Below are 20,404 nucleotides of genomic sequence, written 5' to 3'. Positions count from 1 at the left end.
TTCCAAGGATAAAGGGAATTAGTTGACCTTCTGTTTCAGTTCCAGGGCCTTTCCAAACACTTGCTTGTTCCAGGTTAAAACTAACTTTAGGGTTTTATTACGGACTCAAGTCTCAGCCCAGGCACTCCAAAATAACTGAAACTTTTGATTGACTCAAGGATAAGTTTTGAACAACTCCCTTCTATCAGTCGAAAGTACTGTACTGATATGTCCTTCAGTACAGTAGCATTGAGTGCCTCACAATCTTTAATTTATTTATCCTTCCCTCCTCAGAATATGAAATGGGTCAGTTTCAAATTATTTTTACTTGAAAGTAGGTAAAACTTTCAGTTTTCAATTTTGTTGAATTATTCCCTTTTAGTGTTGGGAACCCAAATCCAATAGCATTGTGTTAATGTAGCAGTTCTCCAACTTTTTCTTTCACTGACCCTGTTCCCTCACTAAAGTCCAGTCCCCTACCACTTTGGTTTTCAGAGTATTTCTTTCTCCAAACCATTCAGGAATGACTCTGCAGACCACTAATAGCCCATGGACCCCCAGTACAAGAACCATTCTGTGAGTGCATGAGACACAAAGCGAAAATGACATGTTAGAGTTTCTTCATCTTCGCTGACTGAAATTATAAACATACCAAGAAAGAAAGAATGGTTATTCTGTTTTTATAATCTAAGGTGTTACTACTATATTTTTATATAGAGAACATCCATTTAAAGTAATGACAAAAACGTTTTCAATATAAAGTAAAATATGAAATGAACCTTTATGATTTAAGAGCAGTTCTGTAACCAGTCCAAGTAAAAAAAAAAACCCCAGTAATGAAGTTCACCATTTTTATTCATTAAAATTGCATTTTTATTACAAAAACATGTAAAATGAAAAGCTGAGAGTGCATTTCATGTTACAATTGATCTTTAAATATTGCACAGAGTGTTTTATGTTTTCCCTGTTTAAAGGCTTATCTGAAAATGTTCTTAGAAATTATTAAAGATATGACACCAAATTACCTGAGATAGTATAGTCAAATATTTGACCAGCTTGCCTGCTTATGCTATTGTTGTCAGCTATTCAAGATGGCCCCGTTTCCCAGGGCAACACGTTGGTATAAACCCCGCAATCCCTGAAACCAAAACCAAAAACAACAACAAAAAACAATCTAGTGCAGAACTCTAGAACACAGAAGGCAGGAGAAATTCCACAATGTACCACATAGGGCTAATTTTTTTTTAATTTGGTTTTTCCCCAATCTGTACAAAATCTGTTAAATTTTCTGTCCATAATAATTTATCTTATAAAATATAGAATGGAGCTTTACGGATTAAGTATCACTACTGCTTTTTCCTTACAGCTAAGGTACGAAGAGGAAGATGTAATTCTTCCTACTCTAAGATCCACAGCTCCATTAGGAGACTTTCATGTCTTTTGAGTTTGTTAGATGATGATTGATAACCGCTGTTCCCTGTGCTGCAACTAACCACTCCTATGTGAACGATGGAATGCATTCATCTTAGGGCTGGGGTGTGGCAGCTGCTTCAAATAGGACAAGATGTGAGGAAGAGTACTGTATCCAACTGAAACACGTCTTCACTGGCCACGTTAAAGCACTGCCCCGGCAACGCTTTAACATGGTTTGTCTAGTCGCGGTGTAGCACTGGGAGAGAGCTCTCCTAGTGCTCTAAAAAAACCCACCTCCATGAGGTGAATAGCTCCCAGCGCTATTCTACCAGTGCACTGTCTACACTGGCACTTTAAAGCTGAAACTTGCAGCACTCAGGGGGTGTTTTATAGTTAAGAAGAATACAATTATTATCCCAAGTGGAATCTGGCTGAGATGCCAGGGTTAACATTCCCATTATTGCACAAAAGGCCATACGATTTTCAGAGACCACAAATGATCATGCCCTTGTTTTTTTAATCTCATCCCACAGACAGCAACTCTAACAGCACAGAGCACCCTCACCCCATTCTAAGGCATTAAGTATTGACTCAAGCGAGCCACCTACTAAATCAATAGCCTTGCTTCCTGCAGAACCCTCAACCTTGTAGCGTTTTCCTATCCAAATACTGGACAGATTTGATCCCGTTTGGTTTGTGAGACCGGTGACAATAGAGACTGGAACCGGTTTCTACACTTCTATCTGTTCAATAAGTAACTATATATTTTTGCTGCAGATATCAGTTGTAATCATTCTCAGACATTTCTGCCTGTGCATTTCTGTTGGGGTGTCCTTAAAAACGGAGCAACCTGTATATAGAGTCTATACTTTGACACACACATACACATACAACATCAGAAGAAAATATCTGTTTTATGTCATTAGCTTTTTTAAAACTCAGGGGGAGTAGGTGCTGTTTGTACAATCCAACATCCCTGCTTCCAAATCCTGTCCGGAGTGCATTGATTAAGCTAGCATGAAAATGGATTACATTGATCTTAATTGCTTAATTTATCTTTTACAAAGGTGATGTAAAAGTTGAATTTTGCTTCTCGCTGAGCATTGCTTCTCGCTGAGGAAAATGTAAAACCAAGACAGGAAGCATGGATTTAAATAATGTGTCAGATAACAGCAAATGCTGTCTGAAGGTGTTTCACTGAGGGGTTTATTGTAACGTGGACTTGGGGATGTTTAGGGTAAGAACATAAGAACAGCCATACTGGGTCAAACCAAAGGTCCATCTAGCCCAGTATCCTGTCTTCCAACAGCGGCCAATGCCAGGTGCCCCAGAGGGAATGAACAGAACAGGTAATCATCAAGTGATCCATTCCCTGTCACCCATTCCCAGCTTCTGGCAAACAGAGGCTAGGGATACCATCCCTGCCCATCCTAGCTAATAGCCATTGATGGACCTATCCTCCATGAACTTATTTAGTCATTTTTTTTAACCCCGTGATAGTCTTGGCCTTCACAACATCCTCTGGCAAGGAGTTCCACAGGTTGACGGTGCATTGTGTGAAAAAATACTTCCTTTTGTTTGTTTTAAATCTGCTGCCTATTAATTTCTTTTGTTGGCCCCTAGTTCTTGTGTTCTGAGAAGGAGGAAATAACATTTCCTTATTTACTTTCTCCACGCCAGTCATGATTTTATAGACCTCTATCATATCCCCCCCCCCACCCCATAGTTGTCTCTTTTCCAAGATGAAAAGTCCCAGTCTTATTAATTTCTCCTCATACGGAAGCCGTTCCATACCCTTTGTCACTTTTGTTGCCCTTTTCTGAACCTTTTCCAATTCCAATATATCTTTTTTGAGATGCGGCGACTACATCTGCAAGCAGTATTCAAGATGTTGGTGTACCATGGATTTATATAGAGGCTGTCGGAGAAAAACTCAGTTCTCGCTTTTTTGTTTGGGTGCAGCAAAATCAAATACTTTATTATTTCTCCAGTAATTACAATGGAGGGAGAGAGTGCCATAGGAGACAGGGTTGCCCCAGTCCCAGACAGGTCTCTCAACTGGTAAACAATTACAGCAAGCCTTTATACCTTTGTTACAGACAATTTCTAGCAATAATACAGATGGTCAAAAGCAACAAATACATTTTGTTTATACATAAGCCTTTCTGCTATCTTATTTGTCTCACGCCTAGAAGACGCCAGCCTGCATATTTGGTTATCAAGTTGCAAGGTCGTAATAACTTTTTACACAGTTCTTTTCCTCTGCCTCACACTATCCTTGCTTCTATAAGTCTCACGTCATTAGGGTCACAGCTAGCCTAACGCTTGCTAAGTGACTGACATGCATTAAAATTCCCTTCAAATCCTTATTAATTCTTTTGATATTTTCTGTAATATTTATCCTTTTCTAATGATTCCCAACATTCTGTTTGCTTTTTTGACTGTGGCTTCACATTGAGTGGATGTTTTCAGAGAACTAACCACAATGACTCCAAGGCCTCTTTCTTGAGAGGTAACAGCTAATTTAGACCCCATCTTTTTATAGGTACAGTTGGGATTATGTTTTCCAATGTGCATTACTTTGCATTTATCAACATTGAATTTCATCTGCCATTTTGTTGCCCAGTGACCCCGTTTTGAGAGATCCTTTTGTAGCTCTTCACAGTCTGCCTAGGATTTAACTATCTTGAGTAGTTTTGTATCATCTGCAAATTTTGACATCTCACTGTCTACAGCTTTTGGGTAGTTTGGGGTTACTGGTGAGCAGAAAGCAGGACTTGGGCAAAAAGGTTAAGAAAATAATTAATGATGGTTTGGAGTTCATATTATTTTATTGTTTGCTAATCTGTCATGCCCCAAGCACAATGCCTTCTTCCCTAATGAGCTAAGAACCTAAGAACATGACATTGTGTCTGACTAGTGGTCCATCTAGTCCAATATCTTGTCTCTGACAGTAGTCAGTATCAGAGATTCAGGGGGGCGTATACAGAAAAGGGCAGTTGGAGTGATCCATCCCTGTCTTCTCCTTTCGGCCTTCAGTAGTCAGAGATGTAGGGTCATCCTCAGCATAGGGTGGCATCCCAAACCATCTTCGCTAATAACCATGGATGAACCTATCCTCCATGAACTTATCCAATTGTTTTTTGAATGCAGTTATACTTTTGGCCATCACAACGTGCCATGGCAATGAATTCCACAGGTTAATTATGTGTTTGTGTGAAAAAGTACTTTCTCTTGTTTGTATTAAATCTGTTGCCTATTGATTTCATCAGGTGATCCTCATTTTGGTCGTGTGGGAAAGGGTGAATAACCCTTTTCTAGTCACTTTCTCCACACCATTCATGATTTTGTAGACCTCTCTCATATACCCCCTTAGTTATCTCTTTTCTAAGCTGAACAGCCCTAGTTGATAGTCACCACCTAGTTAATAGTCATCTTAGTTACAATAAAAGTTTGTGCAAATATTAGTAAATAGTAACATATTTTTTCACCACACAGTGAAATCTATATGTCTGGGAAAAGTGTTGCAGTTTCCTAAAAAGATAATTTGCAGAAAAAAAACCACACTTCCCAGAATTTCTGTCTTACAATGGTGCTAGTGTCAAGAAGAAGAAATATCACAGCTATTTCACATCCCTAGTTATATATGAGACTTAGGGGTGTCAGGTTTTGCACACCCAATTCCAGCAGAAGTTATTTTGATTTTAGCCCATCACTAAAATCAACACTTCAGTCCATTCATCCTATTATTGCCAGCAATTAAAACTACTTTCAAAGAGGGAATTTTAATTCGAGAAGTATAATAAATGTCAGTCCTATAATATGTACATTAGTGTAATCTAATGTGAGTAGGAAGTCACTTGAGATGGAAAGAAGCAACAGCTCCTCCAGGGCTAGTGCCATAGCACAAGCAACAAAAGGGAAACCCTTGTTAATCCTTTGGAAATATCATGTTAATAAATGAAAATGAGATAATGACTTTTGTGGCTAGCTGAATCTTGTCAAAAGCCTCTTATGAGCTTCATGAGTCTCAGTTAGGGACTGTGTTACATGATAAAAAAAACACACACATAAAAAAGTTCAGCTGCAGGCTGCACACAATAAAAAAACAAAGTTAAATAAGAATATGTGCTTGGTATTATTATTGCTACCCTCCTGCGTGACCTAGAAGGTTTTCATTTTAGGGACTCCATCCCAAGATCTCATTACAGGATTTTAATTGGTATTTCAAAATCTCCCCAGAATTAAAGAAAAGTCTTGCTGCAGTTCACCTTTCTTATTTTTTTTTTCACACTAAAGGTCGATGAGCAAAAGTAAATGTATCCTTTCTGATTGCAAATCACACACATCCATACAGATCCCATAAATTGTGGCCAATATTTCAGATCTGTTTCAACACCACAGGCAAAACTAGATCTGCTTGAATGAACAGTAATGTCAATCCAGACTTCACACTACAAAAGCAAGAAATAAAAGTGAGCTGAACTTCAGAGTCCAAATTTGGTACTGAACTCTTCTGAAGTTTGAAGTTGTTCAGACTGGAAGGTTTGGCTCCATCTTTAGGCAGCTGCTAAAAGTAGCTGTGGTGCATTATTAGCTAAAATGCCTCACAAGTTCAGTTTGTGATGGAAGCAGACATATATGATATGAAAATACCGTGTTCTACTGCATACGTTGTGTGACCTTATATCATAGACATAAGATGTGAAGGTACCTTGGATACAGGTGATCATTAATTTTTACACTCAGATGGGCAACAGGACCAAAATTTAAAGTTATTCTCAGGTCAGTTATTTTCAGGTCAAATATACATTTACCTGGATGCAGCAACTGAGCAACCAAAGCACTCTCCATCTACGTTAGCCACTATTTAGCATTTGAAACAGATTCTACCAAACTACGAGAAATGTGAGATGGTATCAAAATGTCAGTGGACGCATCACAAATAACTGGAATCTTGTTCAGATTCTATGTCTAATTATGACTTATTCAGAATGTAGTGAAGTTAATTTTCCCATTATTTCTGGCATTTTTTTTTTCAGTAAAATAGTAACTCTTTAAGAGCCCAGTCATTATAAGTTCATTTGGTATTCATGGAAATAGCAGTGATTATAATGAATTCATTTGGTATTCATGTGAATGTCACATGTACTTCCATAGAGGTACTGTTGTAATTCAGTTTTAGTTAGCTAACTTTCTTCTTTGACAGTGACTATTTCTTTCGGTTGTGCTTTACAGACGGAAAGGGTGGTCTGGGCTAAACCACAAGACTAGCAGTAAGGAGCTCTGTGTTTAATTCCTGTTTCTGTTCTGGGTTTCTTATTTGGTCTTGGCCAAGTCACTTAACCTCTCCTTATCCACAGTTTGTCCCATGGGTAATGGGAATATAATTTATCTCACAGCACTGTTGGGCAATTTAACCCGTTAATGTTCGTAAAATGCCTTGAGACACTCTCTCCCCCTCTGATGGAAGACACTGAAGACATGCAGAGTATTAATTATTATTATTAAAGCCTTAATGGGAGGTTTTCTAGGTTTTCTTTAGCCTTTGTTTTTAAATCAGCACAGGTAGCTTCTAAAACCATCCCAGTGGCTATGATTTTCAAAAATGACAAGTGATTATTGGTTGCTCAACTTGAGACATTTTAGAGGGACATTTTCAGAAAGATTTCAGCACATGCCCTCTGAAAATCAGGTCCCTTTAAGTTATCACATATTGGGCATCCATAAATCGAGGCACCTCAGTTCCTTTTGATGATCTTGAACTGTTTGACTAAACACATAGGCTCTTTTAAAAATCTCAGCCTAAGGGAACAAGGTGCTCATATTCCACTGATATTCACTGGGACTCATGTACTTAAATCCTTTAAAGCTCTTTTTAAAATTCCTGTTTCAGTATTCAGGCATTTCATCCATTTAGCCATGTTGGAGGCAAACCATCCAAGTAGGAGCTCCAAGATCCCTGTGCTCTGGGAGCCACTGTGATTGCTTAAAGCACAAGATAAGGGTGGTTGCTGCAACAACTTTTTGAAAGAGTCCAATATATGTCCCCTACAGATGAGGCCACCCCTGCTCACCCTGGCCCTGCTCTAACAAGATACACTTACTCACAAGAGTAGTCCCAGTGAAATCAAAACAAACGCATTAAGTTGAGCACATGCATAAACACCTTCCTGGGCTCCTATGTCTTTCACGAGGGCACAGTCTGGCCTTTATATCTAACCTGTTGGAAATTCATAGATTCAACGAGTCCAGGGCCATAAAGGACCATTGTGATCATCTAGTCCCGAGGTGAGCAAACTACAGCTCGCGGGCCACATCCAGCCCGCGGGACCATCCTGCTGGTCCCTGAGCTCCTGGCCCGGGAGGCTAGCCCCCAGCCCCTCCCCTGCTGTTCTCCGTCCCCCGGAGCCTCAGCTCTCTCTGCCACCGGCACAATGCTCTGGGTGGCAGGGCTGCGAGCTTTTGGGCAGGGCCGGCTCCAGGCACCAGCCCAGCAAGCAGCTGCTTGGGGAGGCCAACGGTGAGGGGCGGCACATCCGGGTCTTCGGCGGCAATTTGGCAGCGAGTCCCTCACTCCCTCTTGGAGCAAGGACCTGCCACCGAATTGCCGCTGAAGACTGAAGTGGTGGCGGTAGAGCTGCAGATCGTGATCACGGCTTTTTTTTTTCTTTTTGCTGCTTGGGGGTGGCAAAAACCCTGGAGCCAGCCCTGCTTCTGGGGCAGTGCAGCTGCAGAGCCCGGCCTAACCCAGTGCTCTGTGCTGCACAGTGGAGACAGCATGGCCACCGGTGCTCCAGGCAGCGCGGTAAGGGGGCAGGGAGCGGGGGAGGGTCCGGTGGTGGGGGTGTGGATAGGGGTCAGGGCAGTCAGAGGGTGAAGAACAGGGGGGTTGAATGGGGGCAAGGATCACGGAGGGGCAGTCAGGAATGAGAGGGGGATTGGATGGGGCAGCGGGGGGCAATCAGGGGCAGAGGTTCCAGGAGCAGTCAGAGGACAGGGAGGGGGGGATGGATGTAGGGTGACCAGATGTCCCGATTTTATAGAGACAGTCCCAATGTTTTGGTCTTTTTCTTATATAGGCTCCTATTACCCCCCACCCCCTGTCCCTGTCCCGATTTTCACGCTTGCTGTCTGGTCACCCTAGGTGGATAATCATGCTCACCATTAAGAATTTATGCCTGATTTCCACTCTGAATTTGTCTAGCTTCAACGTTCAGTCATTGGATCATGTTATACTTCAGTTGGCTAGATTGAGGAGACCATTATTAAATTTTTGTTTCCCATGTAGATGATAATAGACTGTCCTCAAGTTACCGCTTAATCTTCTCTTTGTTAAGCTACATAGATTGAGCTCTTTGAGTCATCACTATAAAGGCATGTTTTCTAATCCTTTAATCTTTCTCATGGCTCTTCTCTGAACTCTTTCCTATTTGTCAACATCCTTTTTGAATTGTGGGCACTAGAACTGGACCCAATATTCCAGCAGCAGGCACACCTGTGCGAAATACAGAAGTAAAATATCCTCTTTGCTCCTACTTGTGATTCCTTTGTGTATGCTTTAGACCTTTTAGCCACAGCGTTGTACTGACCTTAAATCTCTTTCAGACAATAGAAACCCCCATCCTGTCAGTATGACCTACATTCTTTGTTCCTAGAGGTATACCTTTTCTACATTTAGCTATATTAAAATGTGTGTTGTTTGTTTGCACCCAGTTTACCAAGCAATTTAGATCACTCTAACCTCCTTCTCATTCACCACCCCCAAATTGTTGCATCATCTGCAAACTTTATGTGTTGATGATTTTATGTGTTCTTCCAAGTTGTTGATAAAAATGCTAAAGAGCATAGGCCAAAGACGGGATCCCTGTGGGATCCCAATGGAAACACACCTGCTTGATGATGAAATAGTTATTAAAGTATTAAATATGTAACCTACCAATATGTGACCTACACTGATCCCAACATAGTCCACTATGACTCCTGAACTAGTGCCAACACTAGCCTTCAAGAGGAAGTGTCTCAGCATTGTCTTAAGACAGCATGAGGAAATTCAAAAGTAATCCTGACCCCAGCTTGCAATGGATCAGTGGTTCACATAGTACTGAGTTCCAAATTCAAGAAAGGCTTCACCTCCAACCACCCTCCCACCCATTTCTTAAAGCTCTGCACGCCAGCAAAATACAAACTGGTTTGGAAGAATAAGTAGAAAAGATTTCATTTCTTTGTTACATAAATCAGTTATTTAAAGATTCCCTTTGCACATTAAAAATAATACAAACATGAGAACTACAACTTTATCCTGAACAGATAAAAGGCAGGCAGTTTCAGTTAAAATTAAAAATGAGCCAGAACAGAAATATCTTATTCAGTACGTACTACAGCCCCCAATACTTTCTTCAGCTGCAAAGTGGAGGTGGTAGAGTAACACAATGTTTCTTACATTATTCCCAGAAGCTTTTCTCAAGTGTTGCTTCCAGGAATTATATGGCAACATTAGAGTTGGACCAATGCAGGTTACATAATGGAAGTATGATGTTTGTGCATTGTACTTTCAGGAGGAACTGGAGTGTTTGGAAGTGTCTGATGTTCTTCAAACTAATCCAGCCTAGTTATACAGTCACTAAAACAGACTTTAGTGTTTGTTTCCTCTTGGTTAGCTAGTTTCACTAAGAAAAAACAGAACAAAAAATGTGTCTCCTGCCACATGAGATAACAGAAGGCTTTTTAATCTGGACAGTGGAGAACATTGGTGATGGCCTAGCTAGGTGGTTGTATGAAGCAGTCACTCAGGACATTAGCTGCACTGAAGTAGGGTAACTTTCACCTGGATTCTAATAGTGCGGATGCACTCACTTTACAGCACAAAGGAAGGACTGACAAATCCTTGATCCAGAAAGAGGAACCCAGTTGAAGTCACGCCTTGCCTGCCTCCAGCAATGCTTCTATGGCCACCTCCTAGTCCGGCCATCCAAGACACCAATATTCCTAAAACTGGATTTCCTGTACAGCCGTGTATGAACCTATTACGTAAGTTTGGAGAACACTTCCTCCACACACACACCTTTTAAAACTGGGGGTTGATTCCTTAGCTGGTAATATAGAATGAAATCCTTTTGCTTGGGGATACGCCCACTGAAACTAATGGGAATTATGCTGCAGTCAGAACTGCAAGGTTTGTCTCTGTGCTGAAAGATCACTATGCTCCTGCCCTAGAATAAGATTTGCTAATGGACCAAAGATGTAGTAGTCTGCCTTTTTATTATCAATTTTTTTCTGAAGAATTGTTCCTTTTTCTAAAGAATTAATCATGAATGTTGTAAGTACTTTGTGTATGTTTTACAGTGTCTTTGACTGAAAATGACTTGCTACTGTATTTTCCATATTCATCACAGTACCTCTTCTTATTCTGCACTTAGAATTAAACCCTTCAATGGCCAAATCCTGCTCATTATGCTTGACAGACACCTGCCATTGACAAAAAAAAGGGGATACTTGCACAAGTGAGTGAAACAGGATTCTACCTGAAATGTGCTCAGACCAGGAAATGGACAAAGTCTAACTGTTAAACCAAGGGCTTTTGGTTGTGATCTGTGAACCCCCCAGTGTTCAAAGGTTTGGTGTGAATAATAAATATCCAAAGACCTGATACTCTTTCTTATCCCAAGCTCAACCAAGCTCAGGCTTTGGACTAGTAGGTGAGCCTGAAGTCTCATAAAAAACAGGCATTCACATTGGATAGTTCCTAGTTCCAGCAAGGTGAGAAATAGAGCTAGAGTAGCTTTTCTGGTGGTGTTTTAGTGCTTTTGCTTCTGATTAATGCCAAGGGTGAAAGCACATTTTACTTTATCTGAAACATTTACCCATCCTCAGATTTTAACTCTAGTTAGTTCACATTTCTCTTCAAAGACTTAAATGACTGCTCTTGACTAGTCTGAAAGCAAGATCAACTCAAAGATCAATGTGGTGAGACATGTTTTGAAATACATACATTGCACATATACACAGAAAGCTTCCTTTTGCATTGCACTGTAGTTCACAGTAAGTGCATGGTACAAGTCTGTATTTTACTCACGATGCTTTTCTGCACACATCGATTCAGATTAATAGAATAGGGCTTTTACAAATAAAACAAGTATTGTTGTGTTTGGAAATAGTTCAGGCAGTGAGAACATTTCACAGTCAGGATTGGCAACTCAGCATACTTTTATCTGTAACAAGAGAAAGCATGACAGATTTAAAATATTTTACCAATTTCCATCACATCCTATGGGTTAGAATTGCAGGGCATAACACTCCACGTGACATGATGAGTCACTTTCATAGAGGCTCAGCTAGATGTACCAGGTAACTGAAAAAATAGAGTTACTTACTGTACCTTCTTCCTAAGGCATCCAACACCAATCTAGAACTATAGGGTGAAATTCCATTGACTTCCATGGGGCCTGGATTTGAGCTATAATATTTACAGGAAGATCTAATCAAAGTAGATGCTCTTTATACAAAACTGGTTGTGTATTGGTGCCATATAAAATTATTCTAACCTGATTAGGCACATGAACTGTAGCTTTTCTCACAAACCTATGTCAAAGAGCTGAGATTTGCAGACACATACATGGCCCATGGAAAGGAACTGACCTCTTACTCTAATGGAGCTAATATTGGCTGAGTGCAGTATAGAAAAATGAAAGTTGGAAGAGAATGGTTAAAAAAAAGGAAAATGGCATCATCATCTTCTGAATTGTGGCTTCATGCCACAATGAAGCTATGAAATGCCTGAGGTTTGCGAATGTCTGTATAAGGCTGAGTGGATCTAATGGTCATATGAAGGAATCATTCTAAAATGGGTTAGGAAGTTAGGCACCTCCAAGGTAAGGCAGGGTCATAACATTGCATGTGACATGATGAGGTGCTTGCATAGAGGGTCAGCCACAAATGGTACAGTACATGGTAACCAAACTGAAGTAATTTTTTAAACAATACAGCTCCTGGAGCTCTTAGAACTACATGTAAGCAATATTCCTTTTTTTTTTTTAGGTAAAAATGACAGGAGAGCCATCCATATGAACCTGAATCTTAAGATGTATATTTGAAACTCACTTGAACTATCCATACTTCATGGGTTTGTAAATCGGGCTAAAAATCTCCAGGGAACAGAATTTCTAGCAAGATTTTTGGTATTTCCAGCTTGTGGCCAAGTAACAAATAGGAGAATACACTTCCTATAATATTTTGGAATTACCAGTTCTAACTAAAACCTGAAGAGTAGAGGCATGTGCCATTGAAACAAAAATAAAAAATGATCTGAACAACTTCAGACCTAGAGAAATGTTTGCCTCTCTTGGTTAGGTAAAGGTTTTGTTTGAAGATTCAAGTAGATTCTTATTTTAAGCCACACTAGTTTGCCCATCTTTTGCACAAATCCTAATAAAAGCTGGACAAACAGTGTATATAACAAGTGGTACTGAATCATGTTAAGAAAAATGTGATGTGGTTTGATGTGGTGCTCATAGGATCTAATGGAAACACTGATCTTTAATGCAGATAGGAAAATGTTCTGCCTGCCTGTTCTGGCTCACATCACATCAACAATGTCACTGAGCATGAGGGAACAGTGGTTTTTCTATTTTTGTGCATAAAGTTCAGTACACACTGAGAGAGAGAACATGCATGCAGCTCCTATCACAGAAAAAAAATGTTTCCTCCACTTTTTCTAATGTTGTTTTTTGCATAAATTAGTGCACGAGTAGCAATCTGCCAAACAGACTAATCTGTGAATCATATCCAAAACAAGATTTTTTTGTGTGAATCAACCTAAAATTAATAAGCTCTCAGGAAGATAATTATTATTGATCATAATATATACACATTTCCCTTGCACAGTGAATCACATTTTAGAAGGTATTTTTCACCCCACACCTTCCTTCTCTGTTTGCATCTATTCTTATAAGAGTGTATTTTTACACACTCCTGATGTGGAACAATCTAAATTCATAGTATATTTATTTGTGATATAATCCAGGAAAATTGTGATTATAGAAATTAAAGAAAATCCCTTCATAAATATTAATTAAAATCTTAAGGGCTTTTTTTTTTTTTAATTTTTTTTTCCACCTAACACAACAAATGTGATGTTGTCTTTTTCACAGCTGGGAGACAAAGTACAAATGGCCTCTGGGAATGATGTGGATATGTCAAGCAAGAAAGGCTATGGCTTTTAAACAAAGATAATTCCTTCACCTAGAACTCTTGCCCTTTCCTCCTACCCCTGGTGCAGCTCATTCAAATGACACTACCAACTACTTGACCTACCAGTGGCTATAGAATCAGCAGATAGGAAAATTCCCTGGCCAACCAACATGTCCTAATAACGCCTATAACAGTATGTGATATGGATTAATCCACAAAAGTCCAATGTTCTGTTCAGTATTCCTGTAATTATTTTTCAATGTGGTTGAATTGTGATGCAAGCTGCCTCTTTTGCCCTGTATCAGCAATTCAACAATTCCTCCCTCTCTGCTTGAATAAAATGTGTCTTGATTCTTGTTTCTCCTGCTGTTTTCTTTATATTTAGTTTATGTTCATGCGTTCTGGGAGTTAGTGTTAGTTTAAAGAGTTTATCTACAGTACATCTACTCTCTCTATCCCACTTCAGCATCTTGAAAACTTCAAATTATATCATCTTTTAAACAGTCTGTTTCTCTCTCTAGTGAATAGAATTCCAGGTTTCCCAGCCTTTCTGCACACAGAAAGTTCATGAGCACTTTTATCATTCTTTTTTGCTGTCCTCTGGCCCATTTCAATCCCCAGGATGTCAATTCAATGATATGGTGTCCTCACTTGGGTAAGTTGCCTAAATGTGGTCTGATAAGTACTTTACAATATGCTGGACTAATTTCTTATTTCTTCCAACATCAGTTTTATACCTCTACTATTTTGACAGTGCATAATAGTGCATTGTGGGAAAGGGTTTATGCTTCTGTTTACTATCAATCCTTTGACGTTCCTGTTCTTGGTTATGCAAAACATGTCTGTTTAACATATATCCGTTCTATTTTGAGTTGCAAACTTTGATATCTACCCTTGCCTCAGCAAAAAATCATGAACCATTTGTCCCACTCATTCTCCAGTCTTGTCTGGAAGATCTTTGTTTCTTTACATACAGATTTTTTTAAGGTTTTTAGGCATCGCTGCTCCCAGTATTGCAACACATTAGAATTTAGGAGCCTAAAGGGATTTAATGCCTTGAGCCAAAATCCCATTGACAGTTGATGAGAATTAGGCTCCTAAGTGCTTACATCACTTTTGAAAATGAGACAGGCTCTTAAATCAGCGAGGCCATGTTAGTGATAACGTTCTCCAGGTCATTCATATAGAGAGAGAGATACAATTTGGCCCTCAATATCAATCCTTAGTCCTTATTGCACTTCACTCATTGCCTTTCTTGTCCCTCCTCCATAACCTTACATCATTGCTATCTACCCCCACCTCAGTTACCTGAACTATCCTTTCTCCATTCCAAAGCAGTACCTAGAATTCAAATAGAATTAATGTAGTCCAGTGCCTTACCTGTGTCTGCTTTCTGCATTACCTCCCTAAAAAAATTCCACCCGATTTGTCAAACAGGATTACCCTTTATGAAACCATACTGACTAGTTTATTTCTCCAGATGTTTTGTGACCTCATCCTTTATTAATGTTTCCAGAATCTTGCCTACCACCAAGGCCAGACATACTGGTGTATTATTTCCTGGCTTTCTTTCCTAGTCCTTGTCTTACAGACTGAGGTTGTATTTGCTTCTCTTCAGTCGCTAGGAGTCTTCCCTCTCTCAAAGGAGCCAAGTTAAAATCTCCATTATTGAACCAGTGATCTTGTTAAAGATTCCCCAGTATATAAACCCTATTACCTTGGAGCTTCTAGCCTCCAGTAATTTTAATTTACACAGGACTTATTCTGAAATGAATCTACTGTACCCCAGAAACTTTGCTTCCACTCAATCTCATGAATATTGAGCAGAACATTAGATTTAGGCTGAGATTGTCAAGTTTTTATAGGAAACACAGCAAAAGGAGTGTTTTAAGAAGATATTTGAGAGAGCCTGTTTACGGGGACCTCTTCCCAAGTGTGAGGTGGAGTATGGGAGAAAGCACAAAGATGCTTGTTTGAAAATCTACCACCTCAGCAACTGAACAATTTATCTCAACAAGTTCCTCTGTCTTAGCCACATTTGGTTTTTCTATGTCACTTTCATTATTAAACATTAAGCTCTTCAGGGCAGGTACTGAGCCTTCCTGTGCTTTTGTATAGTGCCTAGCATAGTGAGACACCCAATTCTCATGAGGGTGTATGGGTGTTAGCATTATATAAATGGTAATAAGAATTAATGTTCAAGCCTGCATTTTTTTCTATGTGCAGGAAGGACTACAGAAATGGACCCATATTTTCCACAAATCATAGGTCCCCTTTATTCAGCATTCTTGTGTGTGCTAATACACCACCTCTCTCTTTCTCCTTGTCCTTAATACCTTTTATAAGTTTTGAATTTATCTACATTGACCTTTTATTATTATTCACCATTGTTATCTGTGCTCGCTATTGCCACCGCAAGGCTGGATTACTCTAGTGCACTTTCCCTGGCTTGCCATCCAATGAGCCTCCGGAAGCTCCAGGTAACAGAGAATGAGCCAAACTACCCTCGAACCATGATACGGCACCATGTGCACAGTATGTGTATTCTATTCTCTGTCTACGTTTCTCCTTCCAGGTGAAAATTCAAGGAACATAAGAATGGACATATTGGGTCAGACCAATGGTCCATCTAGCCCAGTGTCCCGTCTTCCAACAGTGGCCAATGCCAGATGTTTCAAGGGAAATGAACAGAACAGGGCAATTATCAAGGGATCCATCTCCTGTGGTCCAGTCCCAACATCTGACAGTCAGGGGCTTGATCAGGAGCTAGTGACAGGCTTCAAAGTTATTTCTTCCCTATATCCTGTCAGTACATATAAGGGCCATTAAGTGCCTCCTCTCTTGGTGCTGGGAGGTCATCTTTTTGGGGTCAAGGATATAGTTCTCAGTTTAAGGCTACAACTTTGGGACTTTCTACCTGATTGTCTATCAGAACACACACTTCAGAGTGAAACCTTTTTGGTTAGTCAGGCTTTCTTTTAAACATTGGTTTATTGAATGTTTTTCATGTGTTCTTTCTGATATTTTAAAACAGACGACTATTTTATAGAGAGGGGGATATTTTGAGTTGATTAGATTCTGTGGGTCAAATTACAAAAGGGCCTTTATCACGCACTCTAATTTTATGCCAGTAACTTTGTACCCACAATCAACCTTTAGAAGTTAAACTACCTGATTTGCAGGCATCAACATCCTTTGCACTTTTAGATCAGACAATTAATCATTTCTGCTCACAACTGATTATACTTGCAAAACAGCAGGTACAAAATGAGTTTGTTTTTTTTAAATGTAATCCTGCATGATTTAAATGCTATTATCTGGTGCTTGGATATTTTCATGGAAGGATCTATGCGATACATTTTAAATAGAGTGAAGAAAAATAGATGACAAATATCCTGTACATAAACAAAATCAAAAGTGGGATACCAGGGACTCTTCCTGCAAAAGTTCTACTTGTCAGCTCCATCTACTACAAAAGAACAATGATCAAGCGGGAACATCAAAAGGGAGGAGTCTGAGACTGAGAAGTTGTGAGAGTGGATCTCGCCATGAAGTTAGCACAGAGTAGTTAGAGAATAGCAACCCTCCCTCAGAACTGAGCACAGCCATTAATGAATTGCTACCCCTCTGAAGCTCACTGCATTCAGCAAGCCCCTTCTCCCCTGGGAATTCAATGGGATCACCAGAGGAGGACCTCACCTCCTTGAAAAACTTCACACCCCAGCTGCTCACCCAAATTAGAACTCCTGTAATTCACACCAGAACCTGGTGAAATTGCATCATTTGCTCCAGTATCTGAAGCTCGACTTGCACACAAGATATGCTGGGAAAGGTACAAATTACAATTTCAAAGCCTTTCAGCCTGAATCTGAATTTAGAATCAAGACTATGCAGCTGCACTCACCACTACTTATTTCAGCCTATTGGGAAAAAAAGAAAAATAAACGAAAAATCTCTAAAAGTCATTATTTTAGTGATCTGAGTTGTTTGTTACAAGGCTGTCTCCAATGACACTGACTCATAGTTAAGAGGCTGCAGGATATTAATATTAACAATGTAAATAACAGACAATTCTTCAGGGGAGAAAGGAACTTGTCTCTAATTTTCAAAGGATAGGCTTTACTTAACTAAGCCTAATTAGCTGTGATTTTCACATAAGCAACAACAACAACAAAAAATCACATTTGTTTTAACATTTTTAAATAGCTGATAAATGGAAAACTATTTTCCAAAACAGACTTTTAGGAATATTATCAAGTTCTTAAATGCACACAAATTATTATGCCCAAGATTATTTTCTCGTTTACTATATTTACACATACTCTCTATTGCAACCAAAAATCCTAAATGTTTATTTATACTAGAGATATCATATAGCTACAATATACTGGTTTAATGTTTCTTTGTAAACCCCTAAAGCTTTCTTTCTGCTGTTATGTAGAAATACTCATTCTAAGAAATACTAAAACGTATCTCATATGTGTGCATACATTTTCTAGAACGAATTATCTTAAAACATTTTATTATGCAACGAGGGTGTCATGAAGGGTTTGTCACTTTAATTGCAGTAACTTATACTACAAAAGAATGGCTGGGTGTGTTAAACATACCACTGTGAAACGTAAGGTATAATATTGGTTTGCTTTTGCATCATGAAGAAAAGAGTATATATTTTTTTCAAATTAGCCTATAGTGCATATTGCATGCTGGCTAGAATTCAGCATGTACATAATGTAAAGCAGCCCACTTGAAATCCATCGTATGGAATTTTTAAAGTGCTAAATGTCCCCTCAGCAACCACTTCCACCTGCTTTTGTCCAACACATGCATAGTTTCTTCTTTTAGTAGGAAGGCTAAACCTTCTCCAAGTCGTTAAAAGTTCACTTTTCACTTTATTAATTGCATACTTCACCTGAAGAGAAGAAAAAAAAGTGATCTCATGCCTTTTTAGTGGCTTAGCCAAGAAGTTACTTGGTTTATAGCCTCACTAAGCCAGGAGGTTCCTGCAGCTCTGGTTACAAGGTTCAGACACTATCAAATCTATTTAATGTTTTATATGCTTTGGAGATATTCTCTCTTTCCTCAATGATTGTTGCTGTAATTACACAAATGATCTGCTCCACTGTCACTTCCAGTCAAAGGTGTCATCTAAAATTAAAAATTCATGTAAAAACTAAAAACTGTTGAAGCAGGCAGTTCGGACCTGATCTGATTTCACAATGTTTTGTTTAACTACTTGTGTGCCTTGTCCCTTTGCACAGTGGGGTCCAGTGTAAACGAGTGGGGTGGAGAGCTATACATGGTAGCTGGGAGCACTAGAAACTAGTGTCCTCTGTCTCTTAAACACTTTTATTTTATTTTATTAAATAAAGGGCCTAATTCCCCTATTGCGGTTATAGTGTAAAATTGCCATGAGCAGAAAATCAGGTCCAGAGTTTCTGAAACAGATAACATTACAGGATGAGGAGCAGACAGTATGGCGACTCAACAACAGGATTAGAACCTGAAGCATATTTTTTTCCAGGCTTCTATAGTATGGACATGAGACAGGAGGTTACAGAAATGGAAGCACAAGACACCATATTGAGGGTAACTGAGAAGACAAGGGACTGAATTGGCCACCATAGATTACAGATAGATTTACATAGATGCTAGTCTTCTCTATATCTACCCCATGTTACATCTTCAGAGACCCTAGTTAGGAATCAGTTAGGCTAATAGTGGCTATAGATAATTACTGTACAATAAAATACTGTGCTTCCATCTAACTAGGGTGCTGTTCAATGGTGAATTTTGTTTCAGATTCTTGCTCCTGGATTCTGATTGTTTTAAAATGAATTCTTGTTTCTGCTGCTGCATAACTACTGTATTTAGATTAGACTGATAGGGGTTGTATAATTGCTGACACAAGGAAGGTTAAAACTGCACTCCTTGTGCCCTGACTGGGGCCTGTCTCCTGAGATTCACCCTAAAAGAAGGCAGGTGATGTCACTACTGCCACCCTCCTATGGTAGCTTAAATCTCCGACATTTTCAAAGTGGGGTGAGAGATTTTGACTGGGTGACTCCCATTAAAGTCATTAGAAGTTGCAGGGTTAAACCCACTAAACAAAGATCTGCAACAAACAGGGACTCGTGTGAACTGATCATTTCAAAGAATTATTTTTGTGACCACTATAATTGAATTGCATGGAAGCCTTTGTTTTGTTATTGAGATTTCCTTAAAGTACAAGATGGGAGAGGAAGAACATCAGCCACTAATTCCCAGAAATTAATCCTGAAGTGTCAGAGAAAGTTTTCAGTTTACTGCATGCCCTACGCTGTCTCATCAAAATCATCAGAATTTAAATAGTATGGTTTTCCTTTGGAGACAGACTTAACAATTGAGCTGAATTTTGAAACTGGATGTGCCCATTGACCCATTACTACTGTGGGTGTTTTCATACCCAACCAGTTAATTGCCCATAAAGATTCATAATGTAACATGACGTGAAGAAGAACCAGATGTGACTCGTTAAAGTCTTATGTATCAAGCTAGGAAATCAAAAAAGGCTTGTTTTTCAAGAACAGACATTTCAAGAACCGCATTTCAGGTTTAAATAAATGCTTTGTACCAACCTCCTACAATTTTTGTTGCATTTTCTTTGGCAAAACTGCCAGGACAAAGCACATCTCACATAAAGATGCCCCAAACCAGTTTTGAAATGTTTCATTATCTCTAAATATCAGGTACTTCTATCTTCTTTCATACAGATATTATGCAGTGCTTGACCTGGAAATATGTTGTATATATTGTATCTGGAAGAATTAAACCTAAAGAAAAA

General features: G+C 39.3%; 2 long non-coding RNA genes across 2 annotated transcripts in view; one reads left to right on the top strand and one right to left on the bottom strand.

Annotated features, from left to right (window-relative positions):
- LOC120368732 overlaps window positions 1-6,268 on the bottom strand; it is a 72,947-nt gene extending 66,679 nt beyond the window's left edge. Inside the window, exon 1 of the long non-coding RNA XR_005582750.1 lies at window positions 6,210-6,268. This is a non-coding gene — a long non-coding RNA (uncharacterized LOC120368732). The remainder of the gene's footprint in view (window positions 1-6,209) is intronic.
- On the top strand, window positions 6,076-12,685 carry LOC120368730. Its single transcript, XR_005582748.1, has 3 exons — window positions 6,076-6,177; window positions 10,256-10,422; window positions 12,430-12,685. It is a non-coding gene; the product is annotated as an uncharacterized LOC120368730 (long non-coding RNA).
- The last annotated feature ends 7,719 nt before the right edge of the window (window positions 12,686-20,404 follow it).

Source organism: Mauremys reevesii, linkage group 7 (assembly GCF_016161935.1).
Source record: "Mauremys reevesii isolate NIE-2019 linkage group 7, ASM1616193v1, whole genome shotgun sequence".
In the NCBI taxonomy this organism is placed as follows: Eukaryota; Metazoa; Chordata; order Testudines; family Geoemydidae; genus Mauremys; species Mauremys reevesii.
Note: the sequence above shows the minus strand (reverse complement) of the source record. Positions and strands in the feature narration are given on the sequence as shown.